We start from the raw sequence: 22,297 nt of genomic DNA, 5'->3' as shown, positions 1-22,297 counted from the left end.
TACAGGAAGAAGATGCTGTGATATGCAAATGATTAGCTTTTCAGAGCATTCACACAAGGTTGGCGCCGGTGGAGACACCTACAACGTGCTGACAGGAGGAAAGTTTCCAACTGATTTCTCATACGCAAACAGCAGTTGAGCGGCGTTGCCTGGTGAAACGTTGTTGTGATGCCTCGTGTAAGGACGAGAAATGCGTACCATCACGTTTCCGACTTCGATAAAGGTCGGATTGTAGCCTATCGCGATTGCGGTTTATCGTATTGCGGCATTGCTGCTCGCGTTGGTCCAGATCCAGTGACTGTTAGCAGAACATGGAATCGGTGGGTTCAGGAGGGTAATACAGAGCGCCGTGCTGGATCCCAACGGCCTCGTATCACTAGCAGTCGAAATGACAGGCATCTTATCCGCATGGCTGTAACGGATAGTGCAGCCACGTCATCCGGCGTGATGGTGCAAAATGGTTCAAATGGCTCTGAGCACTATGGGACTTAACTTATGAGGTCATTAGTCCCCTAGAACTTAGAACTAGTTAAACCTAACTAACCTAAGGACATCACACATATCCATGCCCGAGGCAGGATTCGAACCTGCGACCGTAGCGGTCTCGCGGTTCCAGACTGCAGCGCCTAGAACCGCACGGCCACTTCGGCCGGCCGGCGTGATGGTATGGGGTGCCATTAGTTACACGTCTCGGTCACCTCTTTTTCGCATTGACGGCACTTTGAACAATGGACGTTACATTTCAGATGTCTTACGACCCGTGGTTCTACGCTTCATTCGATCCCTGCGAAACCCTACATTTCAGCAGGATAATGCACGACCGCATGTTGCAGGTCCTGTACGGGCCTTTCTGGATACAGAAAATGTTCGACTGCTGCCCTGGCCAGCACATTCTCCAGATCTCTCACCAATTGAAAACGTCTGGTCAATAGTGGCCGAGCAACTGGCTTGTCACAATACGCAAGTCACTACTCTTGGTGAACTGTGGTATCGTGTTGAAGCTGCATGGGCAGCTGTACCTGTACACGCCATCCAAGCTCTGTTGCACTCAATGCCCATGCGTATCAAGGCCGTTATTAGGGCCAGAGGTGGTTGTTCTGGGTACTGATTTTTCAGGATCTATGCACCAAAAGTGAGTGAAAATGTAATCACATGTCAGTTGTAGTATGATATGTTTTCCAATGAATACCCGTTTATCATCTGTATTTCCTCTTGGTGTAGCAATTTTAATGGCCATTAGAGTACCTTTATTTTGTTGCAGAGGTCGGCGCGCTGGGTGGCGCTGAACGACGTATTTGTTTCGCTAATCATCAGCGCTAGTAGTTCCTAAGTCCAATGATTATAAACAATCAGTAACAAAAACATTTTTTATCCTCTAACTTTCATCTCCCGTTGCACCTGAATCCGTCTTTGGAAGGGAAATACTACCTACACCCAGTAATCCTGCTATATCCATTATAATAGGTGTGAGAAGAAGTGCTGAAGATGATGGAGACAGTAGCCAGATCCATAGTTCTGCAGCAGGGCATCCTTCACAGCAGTATGAGCAAATGCCGAGTTTAACGTTTTTTTAATTCTTTTTGTATCTGTATGATTGTTTTCCTATCCCCTCTTCTTCCTTTTAATTTTCATTTTATTTTGGGTGTACTATACACTTGCATTGATAGTAAGTAGGCAGTATGGATAAACAATGAATATTTCGTCCATAAGGGACGGTATTATAAGAACTGCGACTGTTGATCAACACAAATAAAACGGTTTCTGCGTCAGTCACTTGTTTTTTCTCAGTAGCGCAGCGGTAGTTTTACCGCCTGTCACGCAAGGGGGCTCGGGTTCGATTCCCCGCAGGGGTCCGGGTGTTGTGTGTCCTTCATCATCATTTTCATCATCATTGACGCGCAAGTCGCCGAAGCGCCGTCAACTAAAAAGACTTGCAATACGGTGGCCGAACCCCAAAGGGGGTATCCCGGCGAATAAATGTCATACGATCATTTCATTTTAAGCTGTGAAGTGCCTTTTCTGTCCGCTCCGATATATGAGTGGTCAGCGTGACAGATTGCCGTCCTACGGGCTCGGGTTCAATTCCCGGCTGGGTAGAAGATTTTCTCCGCTCAGGGACTGGGTGTTGTGCTGTCTTCATCATCATTTCAGCCCTATCTGGCACGCAGGTCGCCCAATGTGACGTCGAATGTAATAAGACCTGCACCGAGGCGGCCGGACCTGCCCCGCAAGGGGCCTCCCGGCCAGTGACGCCAAACACTCATTTCCATTTCCAGTGCCTTTTCTAAATCTACAATTTTTATCGTTAGCAAAAGACGCAAATTGCATACACTGCATTTGGTCTGAAACTGTGAGAAGCCGTGTGTACCCTTCACCAACACCAGCCATGGAAATAAACAATTCTCCACCTGAAGATGATGTGAACCATGCAAACGCGTAGTGGCAAAATAAACAAGTGACTGACGGAGAAACTGTTTTATTTGTATGGATAAACAAGTATCGGCTAAAGATGCGGTTCAGTACCTAATAGAGCAAGCAGCGCAGCTGCAGACAGAATTAGGGCGCCTAAGGGGAAAGAGGAGGAAACCGTCACTTCCTATGCACATCTCCTTGATACTAACACCATTTCATTGGTCACTCCATTTCCTGGGACATCAGGGGAAGATGACTTCCTGTTTTTTGATAATTTGAATACAATCAGTACGTCGAGAAATTGGAGTAATGAGCACGTTTTGAGTGTGTCTAAACTATGGGTAGAGAGGAACACTAGGGCACATGTAATGTGCTTCGACAAATTAAGAGAAACGCAGTTGTTAGGCGACATCAGGAAAGGATAGGTAGACAGATATAGTTAGTTAGTTACGTTTTTTTGTTATGGTTTTATGGCGCAAAACTGCTACGGTCATTAGCGCCCGGGTTAGGTACGTGTTCCATTGACCAATCTCTCGGTAACCATCATGATGTGGAACATGTCAAGTCCATAACAAATGCACACATCTATCAAGTTTTTTTTTCTTTAAGCTTAAATTTTTCTTATCTACCCCATTCCCTCAAATGGCACAAAATGCATAAATTGTACCTATAGATTTATTTATTCCTATTCAAGAACTCATGAAGGACTTGTCAAGGAGATACGATTTCAATTTATTTTTAAAACTATTACTGATGTCTGTCAGACATTTTATTTCATCCGGTAATTTACCAAAAAGTTTTACAGCACCATATTATACCCCTTTCTGTGCCAAATACAGGTTAAGTAGAGTATACTATAAGTCTTTGTTTCTTCTAGTATTATAATCATGAATGTCATTGTTGTTTTTCAACTAGTCCATGTTGTTGAGAACAAATTTCATTATTGAGTAAGTGTACCGTGAGGCTGCTGTAAGAATTCCTAACCTTTTAAACAGGTGCCCCATACGTTATTCTAACCACTTTCTTTTGAGCAGTGAATACTTTTTGCGTAAGTGTTGAGTCACCCCGAAATATTATTTCGTATGACACCAGAGAGTGAAAGTATGCAAAGTATGTTAACTTGCTATTTTCTGTATCATCAAAATTAGCAATTATTCAGATTGCAAAAAGTTGCTGAACCTAATCGCTTTAGGAGATCCAAAATATGAATTTTCCGATTAAGATTCTCGTCTATATGTACACCCAAATACTTAATATGCTCTACTCTGGCTACTGACGTCTGTTGTTATGTTATATTTCTTGAAGGAACTGTACTTCTTGTAGTAGAAAATTGGATGTAATCTGTTTTTTCAAAGTTCAGAGCAAGCCCATTCGCAGAAAACCAACCAATAACTTTTCCAAAGACATTATTTTTATCAGTTTCTATTGGAGGTTCTTTTACTGGATTAAAAATGACGCTTGTAACAGCCAGAATTGTCACATGAAGTTGATATGGAATGACCAAAGAAGCTGAATGAAGCAGTAGAGACCAAAGAAGCATTGGTAGAGACTGATGTGACAACCAAAGCATGGGAAAGAAGGCAATATTTGATGCAGATGTCAAATGTTTTGGATGTGACCAAACAGGTCATATGGAACGTAATTGCAGAGAACAGCAGTGTCAAGCATGTAAGCATATTGGACATTGCAAACGAAATTATACAAATAAAAGTTCATAAGGACTGGGAAGGCGGTCACAGGGTGGACCTCGTACCTTGCCATTAAATAGGGCAGGGGGCAGTGTGTTGTCAGTACAACACTCCCAGTTCTGGTTACTACAGGTCAACTCTGTGCCAAATCAGTGGCAGACTTGTTTTGACCAGTTATGTCAAATTTTTATTAGATACTGTATCTCAGGTATCTGCGTCAAGTAAAGTAGCATTAAATGTGCCACACTGGAAGTTAAGCGCCATAGATGGGGTCATGTTGTTTCACTCGTTTCAACAGCGCTGGAATCCGAGTGGTAGTACATGGCTCACACTGGCTGTTGTATGGGGCAACCAAGCAGATTATGTTGGCCTTGAAGCATTTCCAGATGCTAACATCTTGGCTTGGAAGACATGGAGTATAGCGGAGACTACAGGGCTGTTGGCTAAACAGCCTTATGGTACGCTTGTTCCAAGCATGCCATTTGTTTTGACTACGCGAGTAGACTTGGAATGGCGTATAGTGGAACTGGATGGAGCACTGTTTCATCTGGGCTTTATGGCTGCAAAATCATTAGTGTCTCAAGGAACACCTGGGACATTCAGTGGGCCGTCTATACTGCATACAAGGCCCCTTAAGATCAACTCACAGGATATCATACCAAAAGGTACTGGAATGTTAGCATGGGGTGATATAGGTGCTGATCTTCCCTTGAATTCTTTGCATATTGTTGACCCTTTGTCGTAGAATGAGGAGTTAAATAAAGTACAATGTTTAGCACAGTGCAGTTTATCCTATGTACGAGGTATTTATGGAAGCAGAGCTGTACTTGTCAGTATTCATAACATTAGCACTGAAGAAGTACAGGTATAATGTGGTACTCAAACAGATAATTTAGAAGTATTATTTGAGGACGAATTGGACACGGATTTCACCTTGGATTATGTAACAATGAGACAAGCTGTCAGATTAACTGCACTGAGGAAGCAAGTAGCACATATGGAAAGACAGACTTAGGAGGACATGGAAAGATTGTTAGAAGATTACATAGGGTTATTTGATCTTTCTCGACCATTGTCTGTCACGCCACTAACTCACTCAACATCATATTCCCAGTGGGAATGAAGTGTCTGTCTATAAGAAATCATTTAGAGTCCCACAGCATTTATTACGTATCATGGAAGAATTTATAAACCAACAATTGCAATATTATAGAGACAAGTCATTGTCCCAAGAAATCACAAGATTGCAGCAAAGCATATAGCTTCTGTTGAAACTACCATTATTTAAACCAGAAGACAGTTTCAGATGCCTACCCTATGTCAAATGTAACAGAAACCCTAGAGAATCTGGGCAAGTATTTTTATTTTACTACTATGGACATGTGAAGTAGGTAGGCTACCATCAATTGGAGTTACTGCCGAAGATAATCTGGAAACAGTGTTCTCAAATTCTCTGGGCGTTATCAATAGTGTTGCATACCTTTTTGGCTGAAAAACTCGCCAGCTACTTTTCAGCGATTAATGGATGGAGTTTGCAAGGATTTACAAGAAGTCCATCACTTGGGTCATATTATCGGCCAAAATGGTGTATGTGCTTATCCTGGACTTGCTGATACTGTCAAAAATTTTATGATATCCCCTCCAGTAAAGGTATCGCAGGAATATTTAGATCTAGTAAATTTTCATCGAAAATTCGTTCAAAACTTCGTTGAAACTACAAGATCCCTCTACCAGTATTTGAAAAAAGGCTGTAAAATTTCAATGTTCTCCAGACTGTGAGACAAAATTTCTAAGACTAAAAGGTTTATAGACCACGAGACCAGTTCTCATGTTTCAGATTACCGAAAACAGTTTGTACTTTCACGTGACGCTAGCAATTACGCCTTAGGTTGCACTTAAGTCAGGAGATAGATGAACAAAAACATCTCATAGCGTATGTGTCAAGACAGCTTAGTATAGCTGAAAAGAACTACTCTACTAATGAGAAAGAAATTCCAGGACTAATATATGCAGTAATATATTTCTGATGTTATTTTTTCAGATGACACTTAAAAATAATAAGCAATTACACGGCACTCATGTAAGTACTAGGAGATGAAGATCCAACTAGTAGGATAACTGGAGAGACATTACGTCTGAGTGAGTTCGATTTCAAAGTAATACAATATCCAGGTAAATCGCGAACAAATGCAGACGGTCTAAGTCACAAAATACATTATGTGAATTGTACCAGTTTGGACATGGAGAAATGGAAGGAACCACAAAGCCATGATTTAGACTGACAGCAGTTCACCAGCATAGAAGATGAAGTGCTCTACATAAACACGAGATGTGGGCTATGCATAGAAGAACCAGCAAAATTACGAAACGAGGTGTTGAGGTAAGCCCATGATTCAATTCTAGCCGGACATGATGCTAGTCGCAGAGCAGTGGACTGCAGAGTAGTGAAAAATTGCTTGTGGATTACATACAAGCCGGCCGATGTGGACGAGCGGTTCTAGGCGCTTCAGTCTGGAACCGCGCGACCGTTACGGTCGCAGGTTCGAATCCTGCCTCGGGCATGGATGTATGTGATGTCCTTAGGTTAGTTAGGTTCAAGTAGTCCTAAGTTCTAGGGGACTGATGACCTCAGACGTTAAGTCCCATAGTGCTCAGAGCCATTTGAACCATTTTTGATTACATGCAGACAATACATCGATTGTTACATCAAGAACTATGTCCCATGTGCACAAATGGTGGATCTGATTCACCAAAAGATTATACTTCAAAGGTTGCCAGAGGCAGATTACCATTTCAAATGATTTACATTGATGTACTCGGAACATTCGCCCAAATGTAGGAAACCGTTATATGCTAACAACATTTGGTCATTTTTCACATTTCATTGCCGCGAGAGCCGTACCTGACTCTCAGGCAGGGACAGTGGCATATGGGATGTTGAACCAATTGATAGTAAGGTTCATAACACCAGCGATAGTAAAAATAGATCAAGGAATGTATTTTATGTCCGACAGCTGTTACCTGTGGCAGCTCTAACATATCAGTACTTTTATTGAGATGAATTATGGTGAGTAAGTAGGCTGTTGGATGTGCAATAACGTCAGATTCCCTCACATGTCTGCCTGGTGGGGTTAGCATAGTTCCAGATGTAGCCCCGCCCCCCTCCCTTGCAAGTTGTCCCACCGCACGATGTGGCAGCATGTGCAGCGTTGCTGACGAGCAGTGTACACAGAGGGGCATGGGCTGGAGTGTCATCTATGCTTCATGCTGTTGAAACATGGTTAATGTTCACTGATGTAAAAAAAGATGTTCCATTCCCTATTTCTCCCTCTAGGGGGCCGATTTATTTTCTAAAGTATCCTTTACCCTTTCTCAGGATTCAGGCTATCTCCTTACCAAAGTTCATCGAAATGTGTTCAGCGGTTTAGTCGTCAAAATTTCACAGACTTAGTTTCACATGTATAACATTAGTATGAATAAAACTTTAGATTACGGTGTTTTTTCATGATCAGATTTTGATTAAATAAAGGCTCTGTGTTGCCCCAAGCTATACTCAAGTTACCTGTGAAAATCCAATGAAAAATCGTCTAGAAGTTTTGGAGATTAGTGTGCTCAAACAGATAAGCAGATAAACACGTCGGATTTACTGTTTTATTACTAGTGTAGGTTTACTAAAGCAGTTATGACGGTTATTGCGTATCAAGAAACTTAGCACCTGTGCGTTACACAAACAGGCAAATGGTCGAATGGAAAGAATCCATCAAACGATTTAAAAAATATTAACTTACTACATGAACTCTGATCACAGTGACTGGAAAACCCTACTTCCGTATGTCGAAGGAACATACAATTCAAAAGTCCATGAGAGTTCATGGTTACCCCCTTATGAGGTTGTTTTTGGCGAAAAAACGTCTTGCTCTTTCGAACTTTGTAGCCCTCTCCCTATTTGGAGCCAGGTGAAAAAGATGATCACCAAAACTTTGGAACGGCAAGAAAGAACCCATAATGTTGGACAATCGGTTATGTTAACCAACCATTACCTGCAAAGAGAAAGACAAAAGACTTTCTAACACTTTACACCTTATCAAGGGATAGAAATGACGTCACCTGTTAGCGCTAAGTTAACGCTTCCAACTCACACCATGGTAGTTCGTGTAAGTCATGTCCATCCTTTTAAAGGAACCCCCGATGGCTAAAATTACGTAAGAAAAACAGCCTTCTCTCCGCTTAGCGATTTTACATGGGACCAGAATTTTCTAGGCTTTGCTAGGGACATTAAAAAATTGTTCAAATGGCTCTAAGCACTACGGGACTTAACATATGAGGTCATCAGTCCCCTAGACTTTGAACTACTTAAACTTAACTAACCGAAGGACACCACGCACATCCATGTCCGAGGCAGGATTCTAACCTGTGACCGTAGCAGCAGCGTGGTTCCGAACCGCTCGGCCACAGCGGCCGGCAAGGGACATTAATTTATCTACTTGAACTACCTTTCTAGATATTACCCACTGGAAACCTGACTTACCTGGATAACACCTTAGAAACGAGCCTGCTAGCCTCCCTAGATCAGGTGTTACCTGCGCACAACAGTCGCGGATCAATGGTACACCTTTTAGAACACTTAAAAACGTATCGCACAAAACATCAACGCCAACTCGAAATTGTAGTAACCTTTGCAACTGTCTGCGCGATTTAGCTGTAATACGCATTCCATCCCTACCAACCTTTAACCTACAAATTCAAACGATAATAGCGGCACCCACGAGAAACAGTCTGAAAAATGACATAATTAATTGTGAACGAAGAGTCCAAGTTCTAGTAATTTGTTGGTTGGTTCATTTGGTGTGTGGTTCATGGTGTGGGTTCCTGTAGTCATGAACTAGTTCATGAACCACGGGCAACGTCTGAGTGGCCAAGTAAGTGGTCCCGACAGTCGGGACATATTCTGAGTCGTGGTCACCTTTGTGCTCATACGGCAAAGACTACCAAATCCACCGGTTAGTCCCTCAACCGTTAGGGGTAAAACCCAATGGGACTTGGGGCAAGTAAGGCTAGCAACCTGCTTCCCTGGTACTTTAAATATGATGCTGGCAACAATCAGAGCAAAATGCCTCGGACCTTTGGAGGTGACGGAGTCCCACCTCTAACTGACAAACCAGGGACTCCTAAGATACGACTTGGCAAACAAATGGTAATGAGATGGGGAGCTATTAATATCAATGGGGGCTACTCTGGGAAGAAGGTAGAACTGGCAGAGGCTGCAAGTAAGATGGGGCTGGACGTTTTAGCTGTTAGTGACATTCGGGTAAGGGGTGAGAAAGAAGAGGTAGTGGGAGAATACAAGGTCTACCTGTCAGGAGTCAAAGCAGGAATAGCACAATGGGGTGCAGGGCTTTACATCAGGAAAGAAATGGAACCCAGCGTAGTTGCAATAAGGTATGTAAACGAACGACTGATATGGATAGATTTGACAGTGTCTAACAAGAAAATTAGGATTGTGTCAGCATATCCGCATTGTGAAGTGACAGATCAAGATAAGATGGATAGTTTTTATGAGGCACTTAGTGATGTAGTTGTTAGAGTAAAGGACAAGGACAGTGTTCTACTCACGGGTGATTTTAACGCCAGGATTGGAAATCGAACAGAAGGGTATGAAAAGGTTATGGGTAAATTTGGAGAGGATATGGAGGCCAACAGGAACGGGAAACAACTCTTGGATTTCCGTGCCAGTATAGGCTTAGTAATCACAAACTCCTTTTTTAAACATAAGAACGTTCACCGGTATAATTGGGAAGGCAGGGGAACCAGATCTGTCATTGACTATATAATAACAGATCAGGAATTCAGGAAGGCTGTGAGGGACACACGTGTATTCAGGGGATTCTTTGATGACACTGATCATTATTTAATCTGCAGTGAAATTGGGATTGTGAGGCCAAAAGTGCAGGAGGTCAGGTCCATATGTAGGAGGATAAGAGTGGAGAAACTTCAGGATAAGGAAATCAGGCACAAGTACATAACAGCGATCTCAGAAAGGTACCAGTTAGTTGAATGTAGTCAATTACAGTCATTGGAAAAGGAATGGGCAAGGTACAGGGACACAGTACTAGAAGTGGCTAAAGAATGTCTTGGAACAGTAGTGTGTAAAAGTAGGATGAAGCAAACAGCTTGGTGGAATGATACAGTCAAGGCAGCCTGTAAAAGGAAAAAGAAGGCGTATCAAAAATGGCTACATACCAGAACCCAGGTAGACAGAGAAAGTTATGTTGAAGAAAGAAACAAAGCCAAACAGATAATTGCAGCATCCAAGAAGAAATCGTGGAAGACTTTGGAAACAGGTTGGAGACTGTGGGTCAAGCTGCTGGAAAACCATTCTGGAGTGTAATTAGCAGTCTTCGAAAGGGAGGTAAGAAGGAAATGACAAGTATTTTGGACAGGTCAGGAAAACTGCTGGTGAATCCTGTGGATGCCTTGGGCAAATGGAGGGAATATTTTGAAGAGTTGCTCAATGTAGGTGAAAATGCGATCAGTAATGTTTCAGATTTCGAGGTAGAATGGAATAGGAATGATGATGGAAATAGGATCACATTTGAGGAAGTGGAAAAAATGGTCAATAGATTGCAGTGCAATAAAGCGGCTGGGGTGGATGAAATTAAGTCGGAACTCATCAAATACAGTGGAATGTCAGGTCTTAAATGGCTACACAGCATAATTGAAATGGCCTGGGAGTGGGGACAGGTTCCATCAGACTGGACAAAAGCAGTAATCACACCAATCTTTAAACATGGAAACAGAAAAGATTGTAACAACTACAGAGGTATCTCTTTAATCAGCGTTGTGGGTAAAATCTTCTCAGGCATTGTTGAAAGGAAAGTGCGAGTATTAGTTGAGGACCAATTGGATGAAAATCAGTATGGGTTTAGGCCTCCTTAGAGGTTGTCAGGACCAGATCTTTAGCTTACGGCAAATAATGGAGAAGTGTTATGAGTGGAACAGGGAATTGTATCTATGCTTTATAGATCTAGAAAAGGCATACGACCGGGTTCCTAGGAGGAAGTTATTGTCTGTTCTACAAGATTATGGAATAGGAGGCAAACTTTTGCAAGCAATTAAAGGTCTTTACATGGATAGTCAGGCAGCATTTAGAGTTGACGGGAAATTGAGTTCATGGTTCAGAGTAGTTTCAGGGTTAAGACAAGGCTGCAACCTGTCTCCACTGTTGTTCATATTATTTATGGATCATATGTTGAAAACAATAGACTGGCTGGGTGAGATAAAGATATGTGAACACAAAATAAGCAGTCTTGCATATGCGGATGACTTAGTTGTGATGGCAGATTCGATTGAAAGTTTGGAAAGTAATATTTCAGAGCTAGATCAGAAATGTAAGGACTATGGTATGAAGATTAGCATCTCCAAAACGAAAGTAATGTCAGTGGGAAAGAAATATAAACGGATTGAATGCCAAATAGGAGGAACAAAGTTAGAACAGGTGGACGGTTTCAAGTACTTAGGATGCATATTCTCACAGGATGGCAACATAGTGAAAGAACTGGAAGCGAGGTGTAGCAAAGCTAATGCAGTGACCGCTCAGCTACGATCTACTCTCTTCTGCAAGAAGGAAGTCAGTACCAAGACTAAGTTATCTGTGCACCGTTCAATCTTTCGACCAACTTTGTTGTATGGGAGCGAAAGCTGGGTGGATTCAGGTTACCTTATCAACAAGGTTGAGGTTACGGATATGAAAGTAGCTAGGATGATTGCAGGTACTAGTAGATGGGAACAATGGCAGGAGGGTGTCCACAATGAGGAAATCAAAGAAAAGCTGGAAATGAACTCTATAGATGTAGCAGTCAGGGCGAACAGGCTTAGATAGTGGGGTCATGTTACACGCATGGGAGAAGTAAGGTTACCCAAGAGACTCATGGATTCAGCAGTAGAGGGTAGGAGGAGTCGGGGCAGACCGAGGAGAAGGTACCTGGATTCGGTTAAGAATGATTTTGAAGTAATAAGTTTAACATCAGAAGAGGCACCAACGTTAGCACTGAATAGGGGATCATGGAGGAACTGTATAAGGGGGGCTATGCTCCAGACTGAACGCTGAAAGGCATAATCAGTCTTAAATGATGATGATGATGATGTTCATTTGGTGGAAGGGACGAAACAGCGAAGTCATATGTCCCATAGGATTAGGGAAGGATGGGGAAAGAAATCCACCGTGCCCTTTCAAAGGAACCATCCCGCCATTTGCCTGAAGCTATTTACGGAAATGACGGAAAACCTAAATCAGGATGGCCAGACGCAGGTTTGAACCGTCGTCCTGCCGAATGCGAATCCAGTGTGCTAACCACTGCGCCAGCTCGCTCGGTCAATAGCTGGTGAGTTCGGACAGAAGAGCAGATAGGGGAAAGCACCCCGTGTCTCAATGAGAGAAGTAACGGATAGATAGTGTAAATAAATTAGTACTCCTGTACAATCAGTTTTCAACGGAAATGCTGAGACCGGATTTTTCTTAGGAGGCAGGACTTATAATGGGATGGACTTTATCAGACTTGGAGCAAAGACTACCACATCAGGAAACGGACCTTAGCCAATGCCGGCCATCGCCGTGCTCGATCAGCACCCTTCGGCAGCTACAAGACGCTTCCGTGACACTTTTCTGGCTGTCAGTGAACCGAGCGAGGTGGCGCAGTGGTTAGCACACTGGACTCGCATTCGGGAGGACGACGGTTCAATCCCGTCTCCAGCCATCCTGATTTAGGTTTTCCGTGATTTCCCTAAAATCGCTTCAGGCAAATGCCAGGATGGTTCCTTTGAAAGGGCACGGCCGATTTCCTTCCCCATCCTTCCCTCACCCGAGCTTGCGCTCCGTCTCTAATGACCTCGTTGTCGACGGGACGTTAAACACTAATCTCCTCCTCCTCCTGGCTGTCAGTGCCCTGGGGCCAGCTTTCGAAAAGCCACTCCAGGTTAACCAACTTCCGTGTGCTGACGACCACTGCCAGTTACGACAGCCGCACTGGACATTGCCTCCATTCCAGATCGTTTGGTGAGACATACTAACACATCTACTGCCGACAAGTCAGCAAGCAGTAGCCGCATTTAAACTCATCCTTGACCAGCTATCATCGGCGAACAGCTGGGCAGCAATGTGACATGCAGCCAGAGTTGTTCAGCGCAGTAACGTGACAAGATCGGTCCGCTACTTGTGCATCTGGGTGCTCGGGCACTCTACGCCATCTCGGTACTATGACATGGGGGTCAACGATCCCCGCTCTTGGCGAGGTGTTAACGAAAGATTTCCGTGTCCTGCACCACTGGGCATGAAGCGTTCTGACGTATTCACCTTGGAGCAGCTACGTCTGTCCGATTTGACACGGGACGGGGCGATAAACCGGAACCGTCTCTCGATGCAGCAGTCACGGTGGAGCCGCTCTCTGTAGACTGTTACCTTCATACCGTGCCGGAGGTTGGCGCACTGAGTGACGCTGAAAGACGTATTTGCTTCGCTCGCCATCGAAGCTAGTAGCTTCAAAGTTTAAATTTTGTAAACAAGTACTAATTGAGAAGTACTTATAACGACGAACAGTCTTCTGCTGCAGGACCTCCATCCATCTTCGGCACAGAACCGCCGCCCACACACAGTCATCCTACAACACCCGTTATAATATCAAAAATCGACGAAATCGCGGAAAAAGTGAAATGAATGATAATGAGCGATAACCGAATTACAACGAGAGAAGTTGTAGATGATACTGGCATATCAGTTGGCTCGTACCATGCAATTCTTACGTAGGTTTTGGGTACGAAAAATGTAACAGCATAATTTGTTCCAAAATTATAGAATTTCTAATAGAAACATCGGGGAATGCATGTTCCTCAGTCGTCACTACGCGAACTCAGCAATGATACAGAACTTCTGAAACGTGTGATAACACATTATGAAACATCGCTTTATGAATATGACGTCGAAACTAAGGCTCAGTCGTCCAAGTGGAAGCATTCTTGATCACCAAGGCCGAAAAAAACTCGACAAATGTATAAATTACGCTCACAAAGTTATTAGATTTTAAACAAATAATGCGCCAGGAATCTTGCTACGGAGTCAGACTATCAATAACGAAAACGTTGAACACCGTTTGCGTCAAGCAACCCGAAACAAAGCCCGAATTTGTAGAAAAACATTTCATGGCCTTTTCAGTACTAAAAAATCTGCTCACGCTTATTTGTTTTTTCTTGTATTTTTGGCCAAAAACAATACCATAACATATTTGAAACAATACCATTCTATGTTCCAGCTTCCATATTCGACAGACATGCCCTCAGGGACTGTTTTTTGTTCCCAAAAATTATGATAATCTTAAAGATCCACCCTTTCACAAGCATAGATGAAATTAATAGCGCATAGCTGAAAGAACTGAAATCTGTCCCATAGCCAGAGTTCCGGAAGCGTTTCAGGGATTGGGAAAAGGGCTGGAATAAGTGTCTAATATCTCACGTTAGCTATTTTAAAGGGATTACATTGATATGAACGAATACATAAAATTCTTTCCAGATGACAAAAATTTCCGCTATTTTTTGAACACACCTCGTATAAGACAGATGAGAAATATCCCTAGAAGTCAAGAGTAACGTAATAATTCCAATTCCAAAGAAGAAATGTGTGAATAATAGAGAACCACCAGTTTAATAATTTCTTGCTGTAAAATACCGACACGAATTATTCACAAAAAATGGAAAATCTGGTAGAAGGTGATCACAGAGATCAGTTTGGATCCCGGAGAAATGTAGCAACACGCGAGACAATACTGACCCTACGATTTATCTTAAAACATAGGCAAACCAGCATCTATAACACTCTAAATTAATTATCTGAATACTTATTTCTTTACAGCCGTACAGAACTACTATGCAACATGCATGTAAGTATTTATAACATTTGTATTAGGTGGAGGCATAAGTTGTAGAGTTTTTGTTTTGCATCTTGCTATTTCGTTTTATACGGCTTAATTTACTGATTGTCATTTTGAATTTGTAGTTTACTGTTGCTATTTGGGTTTACATCTTGTCATTTTGCCATTTGGAGATAGTGAGTGTAGCTGTGAGCGCTAGAAAATGGAGTGCCAGGTGAGAAAATCGGAACATTTCCGATATATTTTTCTGTTTGTGTTCAGTAGAAGGGTGACAGCAGCGGAGGCAGCCAGAAAGATTTGGGTCGTGTATGCTATATTTGCATGTAATGGGGAAGGTTCATAAATCGTATGTATGGGTACCATATGCTCTAAGTCAAAAACACAAAAATCAGCAGGTGGTTATAAGCGCATGTCTGCTTGCTCGTCATCAATTGATGGCGGTGAACAATTACAACCATTATTATCCGGTATCGCTACTGGTGAGAGAGATGGTGGCTTTATGCTAATACACTGCTGGCCACCGTAAATGCAACACCCTGAAGGAAGCATCCGAATCAAGTGACATTTACACCATGAGTTTGCAGCGATGAGATATGCAACTGATAAGAATTTCAGCGCAGACGCACATCACGCGCGCCTGTGGCGCCACCTCATAGCGCCATTTAAGGCTTGGCGATTTCGACGAGTGTACGTTCGGCGCGTGTGTTTACCTTGTGGTTGTTTCACAAGACGATCAGTTGTGCCTCGTAGACAACAGCGAACATATTTTGATCATGTATCCGAGTTCGACAGAGGAAGGATAGTGGCTTACCGAGATTGTGGATTATCATACAGGGAAATCGCTAGTCGTGTTGGACGAAACCAAACAACTGTAATGCGGATATGTGACCGTTGGATGCAGGAGGGTACGACGGACCGACGTGGTCGATCGCATTCACCTCGGTGCACCACTGCACGTGCTGATAGGCAAATTGTGCGCATGGCAGTGACGGATCGCTCAGTGACATCCCGAACCATAGCACAGCACATGGCGTCTGTAACGCATCATCCAGTGTCAGCACGTACCATTCGACGCCGTTTACAGCAGAGTGGTCTGTCCGCAAGACGTCCATTGCTTCGTCTACCATTGACGCAGAACCACAGACGTCTCCGTCGCCAATGGTGTGATGACAGACATGTGGACGGCAGAATGGAATGCCGTTGTGTTTACTGACGAGGCACGCTTCTGTCTGCAGCACCACGATGGTCGGATTCGAGTGTGGAGACACCGTGGAGAGAGGATGCTGGACAGCTGCATTATGCACCGCCACACTGGTCTTGCACCGGGTATTATGGTATGGGGCGGTATTGGATATTACTCTCGCACGCCTCTAGTACGCATTGCCGGTACTTTAAATAGCCGGCGCTACATATCCGAGGTGCTGGAGCCAGTTGTCCTTCCTTACCTTCAGGGCTCGGCCACAGCCATATTTCAACAGGATTAGAATTAATAAAATAGTTTTTATAATTACTGTTTATATAATAAAGACCTCAAAAAACTTGACGCTTTTTTTTATTGAAGATCAAGTTTTTATGAAAAATTTGTGGAAACTGTAAATATGAAATAAAACTACAGTTTTTTATGATGGATTGTATTTTCTCTTAAAAGAGTAGCTACTTACTGACATCCAGTGACAATCATCATGCGACCACACGTGGCACGCATTGTCCAAAGGTTCTTCGTCAATAACGAGATTGAATTGCTTCCCTGGCCGGCTCGCTCTCCGGATCTTTCGCCGATAGAAAACATGTGGTCCATGGTTGCTCAACGAGTGATCCAGATTACATCCCCAGCTGCCACACCAGATGATCTTTGGCAATGTGTGGAAGCTGCTTGGGCTGCTGTACCCCAGGAACACATCCAACGTCTCTTTGACTCAATGCCGAGACGTGTGGCAGCGGTGATCTCCAACAATGGTGGCTACTCTCGCTGCTGATTCTGGCAGGAACCACATGTCACAGACGTCTGTAAACGTAATCATTTGATACTTGGTCAACATGTTATCTACAAAATAAATTTTGTTGTGCTACCTCTTGTCTTTCTTGGTGTTGCCTTTACGGTGGCCAGCAGTGTATAAGGAAAAGAAAGAGATGGTTGAGCCCAAACAAAGCAGCAACTCCCCGTACAAACACATGAGTATATCCACAAAAGATAATGTTATGTGTCTGGTGCAACAGCGACGGTGTGGTGTACTACGAATTGCTTGTCTGAAGTGTAACCATACTGCTAACATTGTCAGCAGCCTATGTGTCTTGCAGACGCAGAAGAGAGCGTGAAATGATGCTACACCACGATAACGCTCTCCAGCATTGTGCTAGACTGATTAAAATAATTATTCAAGAGTTGGATTGGGAAATCATTCCACACTCACCTTATTCACCAGATCATGCGCCCTCAGATTTTCACATTTTCCTCTCTATATCGAAGAGCCTTCAAGGAACTTTCTTTCCGGATGAAAATGCGTTGCGAATATGGCTCGAAGAGTTCTTCGCCTCAAAACCACGTGATTTCTGCAGTGGCGGAATCGAAAAGTTACCCCAGTGTTGCCGGCCGGTGTGGCCGTGCGGTTAAAGGCGCTTCAGTCTGGAACCGCGTGACCGCTACGGTCGCAGGTTCGAATCCTGCCTCGGGCATGGATGTGTGTGATGTCCTTAGGTTAGTTAGGTTTAAGTAGTTCTAAGTTCTAGGGGACTTATGACCACAGATGTTGAGTCCCATAGTGCTCAGAGCCATTTGAACCATTTTTACCCCAGTGTTGGTTGACTTGTAAATAGTGAAGGAGAATGTATTATTGATGACTAAAGTCTCTGTTATGTGTATCTCTTGAACTTACGGAAAAACGCTACGAATTTATGCATCAGCCCAATAGGTTCATAGAAAGCTTTCGACAATGTTGACTGTAATACACTCTCTGATATTCTGTAGATAGCAGATCTAAAATAGGGAGAGCGAATAGTTTTCTACAATTTGTACAGGCTGCAGTTATAAGAGCAGTTCGACATGAAAGGGAAACAATCGTGAAGAAGGGAGTAATATAGGATTGCTGTCCATCCTCAATGCTATGTAATCTGTACACTGAACAAGCAGTAAAAGAAAACAAGCAAGAATTTGGAAATCGAATTTAATTTCCTGAATAAGAAACAAAAACTTTGATGTTTGGCGATGACAGTGAAATTATGTCAGAGACGGCAATGAACTCGGAAGATCAGCTGCACTGAGTGGATAGTAATTGCTGATACTTGTATTTCTCTGCCTAACGTTTCGTCTTCCAGTGCTGAAGACATCAGCAAAGGCTTTAACGACTGAGAAAGCAGTTGCAGGCTCGAACAAGCTCAGCAAGCTGAACTGTTTTTATATATCCACGTAACGGTAGCGATGGGCAACAAAACAACTGATGATGGCCGAAGTAGAGCTGACGTAAAATGCATACTGGTAACAGCAAGGAAGACGCTTCTGAAAAACATAAATTAGTTGATATAGAATATAAATTTCAGTATTAAGGCGTCTTCTCTGAAGGCATTTACATCAAGTGTTGCTTTGTACTGAATGAAACGGGGACGGTAGACAGTTCAGACAAGAAGAGAGTAGAAGCTTTTGAATTGTGGGCGTGCAGAGGAACGCTGAGGATTAGATGGACAGATCGTGTAGTTATAGAAGAGGTACTGAACCGAACGAGGGAAAAAATAAATTTATGGCACAACTTGATCTCAAAGACAGATCAATTCACAGGACAAATCTTCATGCAGCGGCAATTTAGTAATGGAAAGAAGAGTGCAGGACAAAAACTATAGAGGGTGGCCAAGGCTAGAATACAGTAAGGTAGAAATGAATGTACAGGGTGTCCACAATTAAAGTTCCAGTTTCAAAACGCTGTAAGAAGAGAACGACTGCTCAGAATGACGTCAAATTCGAACAGCATATTATTGACGGAGAGGAAAACGTTATGAAAGAAATATAAAGAAAATTTGAGCAATAAATGGCACTGTATACGTTAGAACATGCACACCAATAGACGCACGGCACACGGCTGTTCCTTAGTTTGCGTCCGATACACCCTACATGACTGTCTTCATTAATGTCATACGCTGCTGGTAAAGATCTTTTTCAAGAACGGCGTCTGCCCGTCAGTAGCCCTGCAGTTGTTCCGGACACTCAAGGGGTATGAAATAAGGCGCTGGTCCGATGTCAGCCAAGGGCCTGGAGAAAATGATTAAAAAATTCGAAAAGACAGATTCAGTCGAAGATGAAACCAAGCACTGCAGGAGGGGTCGAGCAGTGGTGCAAACATGCATTGCGCGGGGAACTACTCGAACGTTGGACATGCCGGTGAGCACAAAGCATGAAGTCCTACTATTCATTCTGCAGTGCTATCCATACAAAATTACCCGCGTTCAGCAGCTGCTTTTTGCTGACCTGCCAGCAAGACAAAAGCTTAATATGAAATTTCTTGCTGGCATGGAAGTGGATAATGAATGGCCGGAACGTTGAACGGTGAAGCCCATTTCAGCCTCCAAGGACATGTCACCTCGCAGAACTGCAGAATATGGGCAACGGAAAATCCGCAAGCATATCAACCGGTACCACTTCATTCTGCAAAGGTGACTGCGTAGTGCAGGTTGACGGCATCGATTATCGTGGGACTGTATTTTTTCGAGGAAATGTGCCCTGTAGGTCTCATTACTTGTATCGTCCCTGGTAAACGCTATGAGAGTCTTCTGGCACCAACATCGTTCCGACTTTTCACCAGCGTGAATGTGTCGGTATGATCATTTTAATGCAAGATGGCACTTCTCCGTATACCACACAGCCATTGATGTGGCTGCTGCGAAGGCATTGCAGAAATGTTGGAGTTATCAGTCGTAATTTCCCTACAGCGTGGTCGTCCAGATCACCTGATCTTAATCCGTGTGAGACTGTCCGAATGTTATCGTGTTTAGTGTTTTAATTACGAACGTAGCCGAATGGAAGCTACGCACTGCACAACACATTCTGAACGTAACCCCTGTTGCGGAACATGCTCTTTCACGATTTCAACTTGTGGCAGAAAACAGTGGACAGCGTATTGAACATGTCTTGCACCAGCCTCACGACAGTGGTACGACCTTGCCGTGGTGTACGGGCTTATCTGACGGGCTGCCACAACTGTTGACTGACAATCATGTGTAGTCATGCACAGTGAACATTACGGATCGTTTAATGTGTAACTCAAACCATAGTTGTAGTATTGCGATTCATGTTTCATTTGCAACCGACGCCATTTAAAACGGTTCAAATGACTCTAAGCACTATGGGACTTAACATCTGAGGTCATCAGTCACCTAGATCTAGAACTAATTAAACCTAAGTAACCTAAGGACATCACTCACATCCATGCCCGAGGCAGGATTCGAACTTGCGACGGTAGCAGCCGCGCGGTTCCAGACTGAAGCGCCTAGAACCACTCGGCCACAGCGGCCGGTACGCCATTTACATTAAGACGCTTGCAGCGCTATCTGTTGGTAACAGTTTCGTAATTTTTTGTTCCATGACGTTCCCCCTGCGTCAGTAATATGCTGATCAAATTAGAAATTTTTCTGAGCAACGGCACTCTTTCTATAGCGTTTTGAAACAGGGACTTTAATCATCGACACCCTGTAGATTGTAGTAGTTATGCAGCAGTGAAAAGGCTTATGCAGAGTAGACTAACATGGTGAGCTGCATCAAACTAGTCTTCGGACTGAAGTCCACACACCCACCATCACCAACGACCAGAACAACACCTTTTAATCGTTAAAGCGCTGTTCTTCTGAAATTTTTTATTTCATAGCGTCGTGTCACAACGTAAAATCTCTGTTACAAAGTAAAACCATACAGGCAGAAAGAAAATGCTGCGGAGGTTTTTACCATGAATGAACAATTACAATTAACAAGTGAAATCCTCCCGGCGGAGGTTCGAGTCCTCCCTCGGGCATGGATGTGTGTGTGTTGTTCTTAGTGTAAATTAGTTTAAGTAGTGCGTAAGTCTATGGACCGATGACCTAAGCAGTTTGGTCCCTTAGGAATTTGCACACATTTGAACAAGTGAAATATGTTTCAACAACTTGTATCGTAGCTATGCGATAAAATTCCATTTCCAATACCCCAACCTTGACTTTTTCTTCTCGGGCTACAAGAAATTGTGAAAGTTTAGTTTTACTTTCATAGCGTAATTACGTTGCCTACCATTTTGAAAGATTCGTGGATGTGGAGAATATAAAAACTTAACTTTGTGTTCTGCCTTACGGCAGGGCTGGTCATGGGGGAAGCCTCGTCAGAGAGGTACACCTCATGAGAGTCTAGGGAAGTGACTCCAGTGGTGGTTTGCCGTTGCCTTCCACTGATGATGATGAAATGATAATGAGGACAACACAACACCACACCCAGTCCCTGAGCGGAGAAAATCTCCGACTCAGCCAGGAATCGAACCAGGGTGCCTTGGCGTGGCAGACCGCCGCGCTGGCCACTCAGCTATCGGGGCAGATGGGAGAATATAAGATGCCGCCAATTTAGCCAACTTATAGAGACCCCGAAACAGAGCTTCAGGTATCATGTTAGTTTAATTTTTAAGTTTCTGGGAGTTGCCAATAATACACTCTGAATAGTAACACTCTCTTGTATAGATATTTAAACCTGAATGGATCCAGACTGAAGTTGGCCTTCTCGTCTGGCTCTTTGGCAGTGTCTTCGGAATCTTGAATTCCATTTCACATAGCGAGGCGCACTGCATCTCTGTCGTTCTTATTACGTACCCAGTGACCGTAAATGATGCCAACATGTCCTAGATCTGTTACACGCGTCTCTGAAGCGAATGTGAGTCACTCTGATATCCACAGGCAGCGCCTTAAGTAATCGAAATACACTGATGTGATAAAAGTCATAGAATAGCGATATGCACCTATGCAGATGGCGGTAGTATCGCTCACACGAGGTTCAAAACGGCAGCGTCTTGGCGGAGATGTCATTCGTACTGAGGTGATTCATGTGAAAAGCTTTCCCCCGTGATTATGACTGCACGACGGGAACTAACAGACTTTGAACACGGACTGGTAGATGGAGCTAGACGCACGTAACATTCCATTTCAGAAAAAAAAACAATTACACAGTGACATAAAAACAGTTCACCCAAAAATAAAATTCACCATTGAGATAGAAGAGGAAATGAAGCTTAATTTCTTCGACGTTACCATCCACGTAATCTACAACAAACGTAATTTTGGAATTTT

This window comes from Schistocerca serialis, chromosome 3, assembly GCF_023864345.2.
Source record: "Schistocerca serialis cubense isolate TAMUIC-IGC-003099 chromosome 3, iqSchSeri2.2, whole genome shotgun sequence".
Taxonomy (NCBI): domain Eukaryota; kingdom Metazoa; phylum Arthropoda; class Insecta; order Orthoptera; family Acrididae; genus Schistocerca; species Schistocerca serialis.
Note: the sequence above shows the minus strand (reverse complement) of the source record.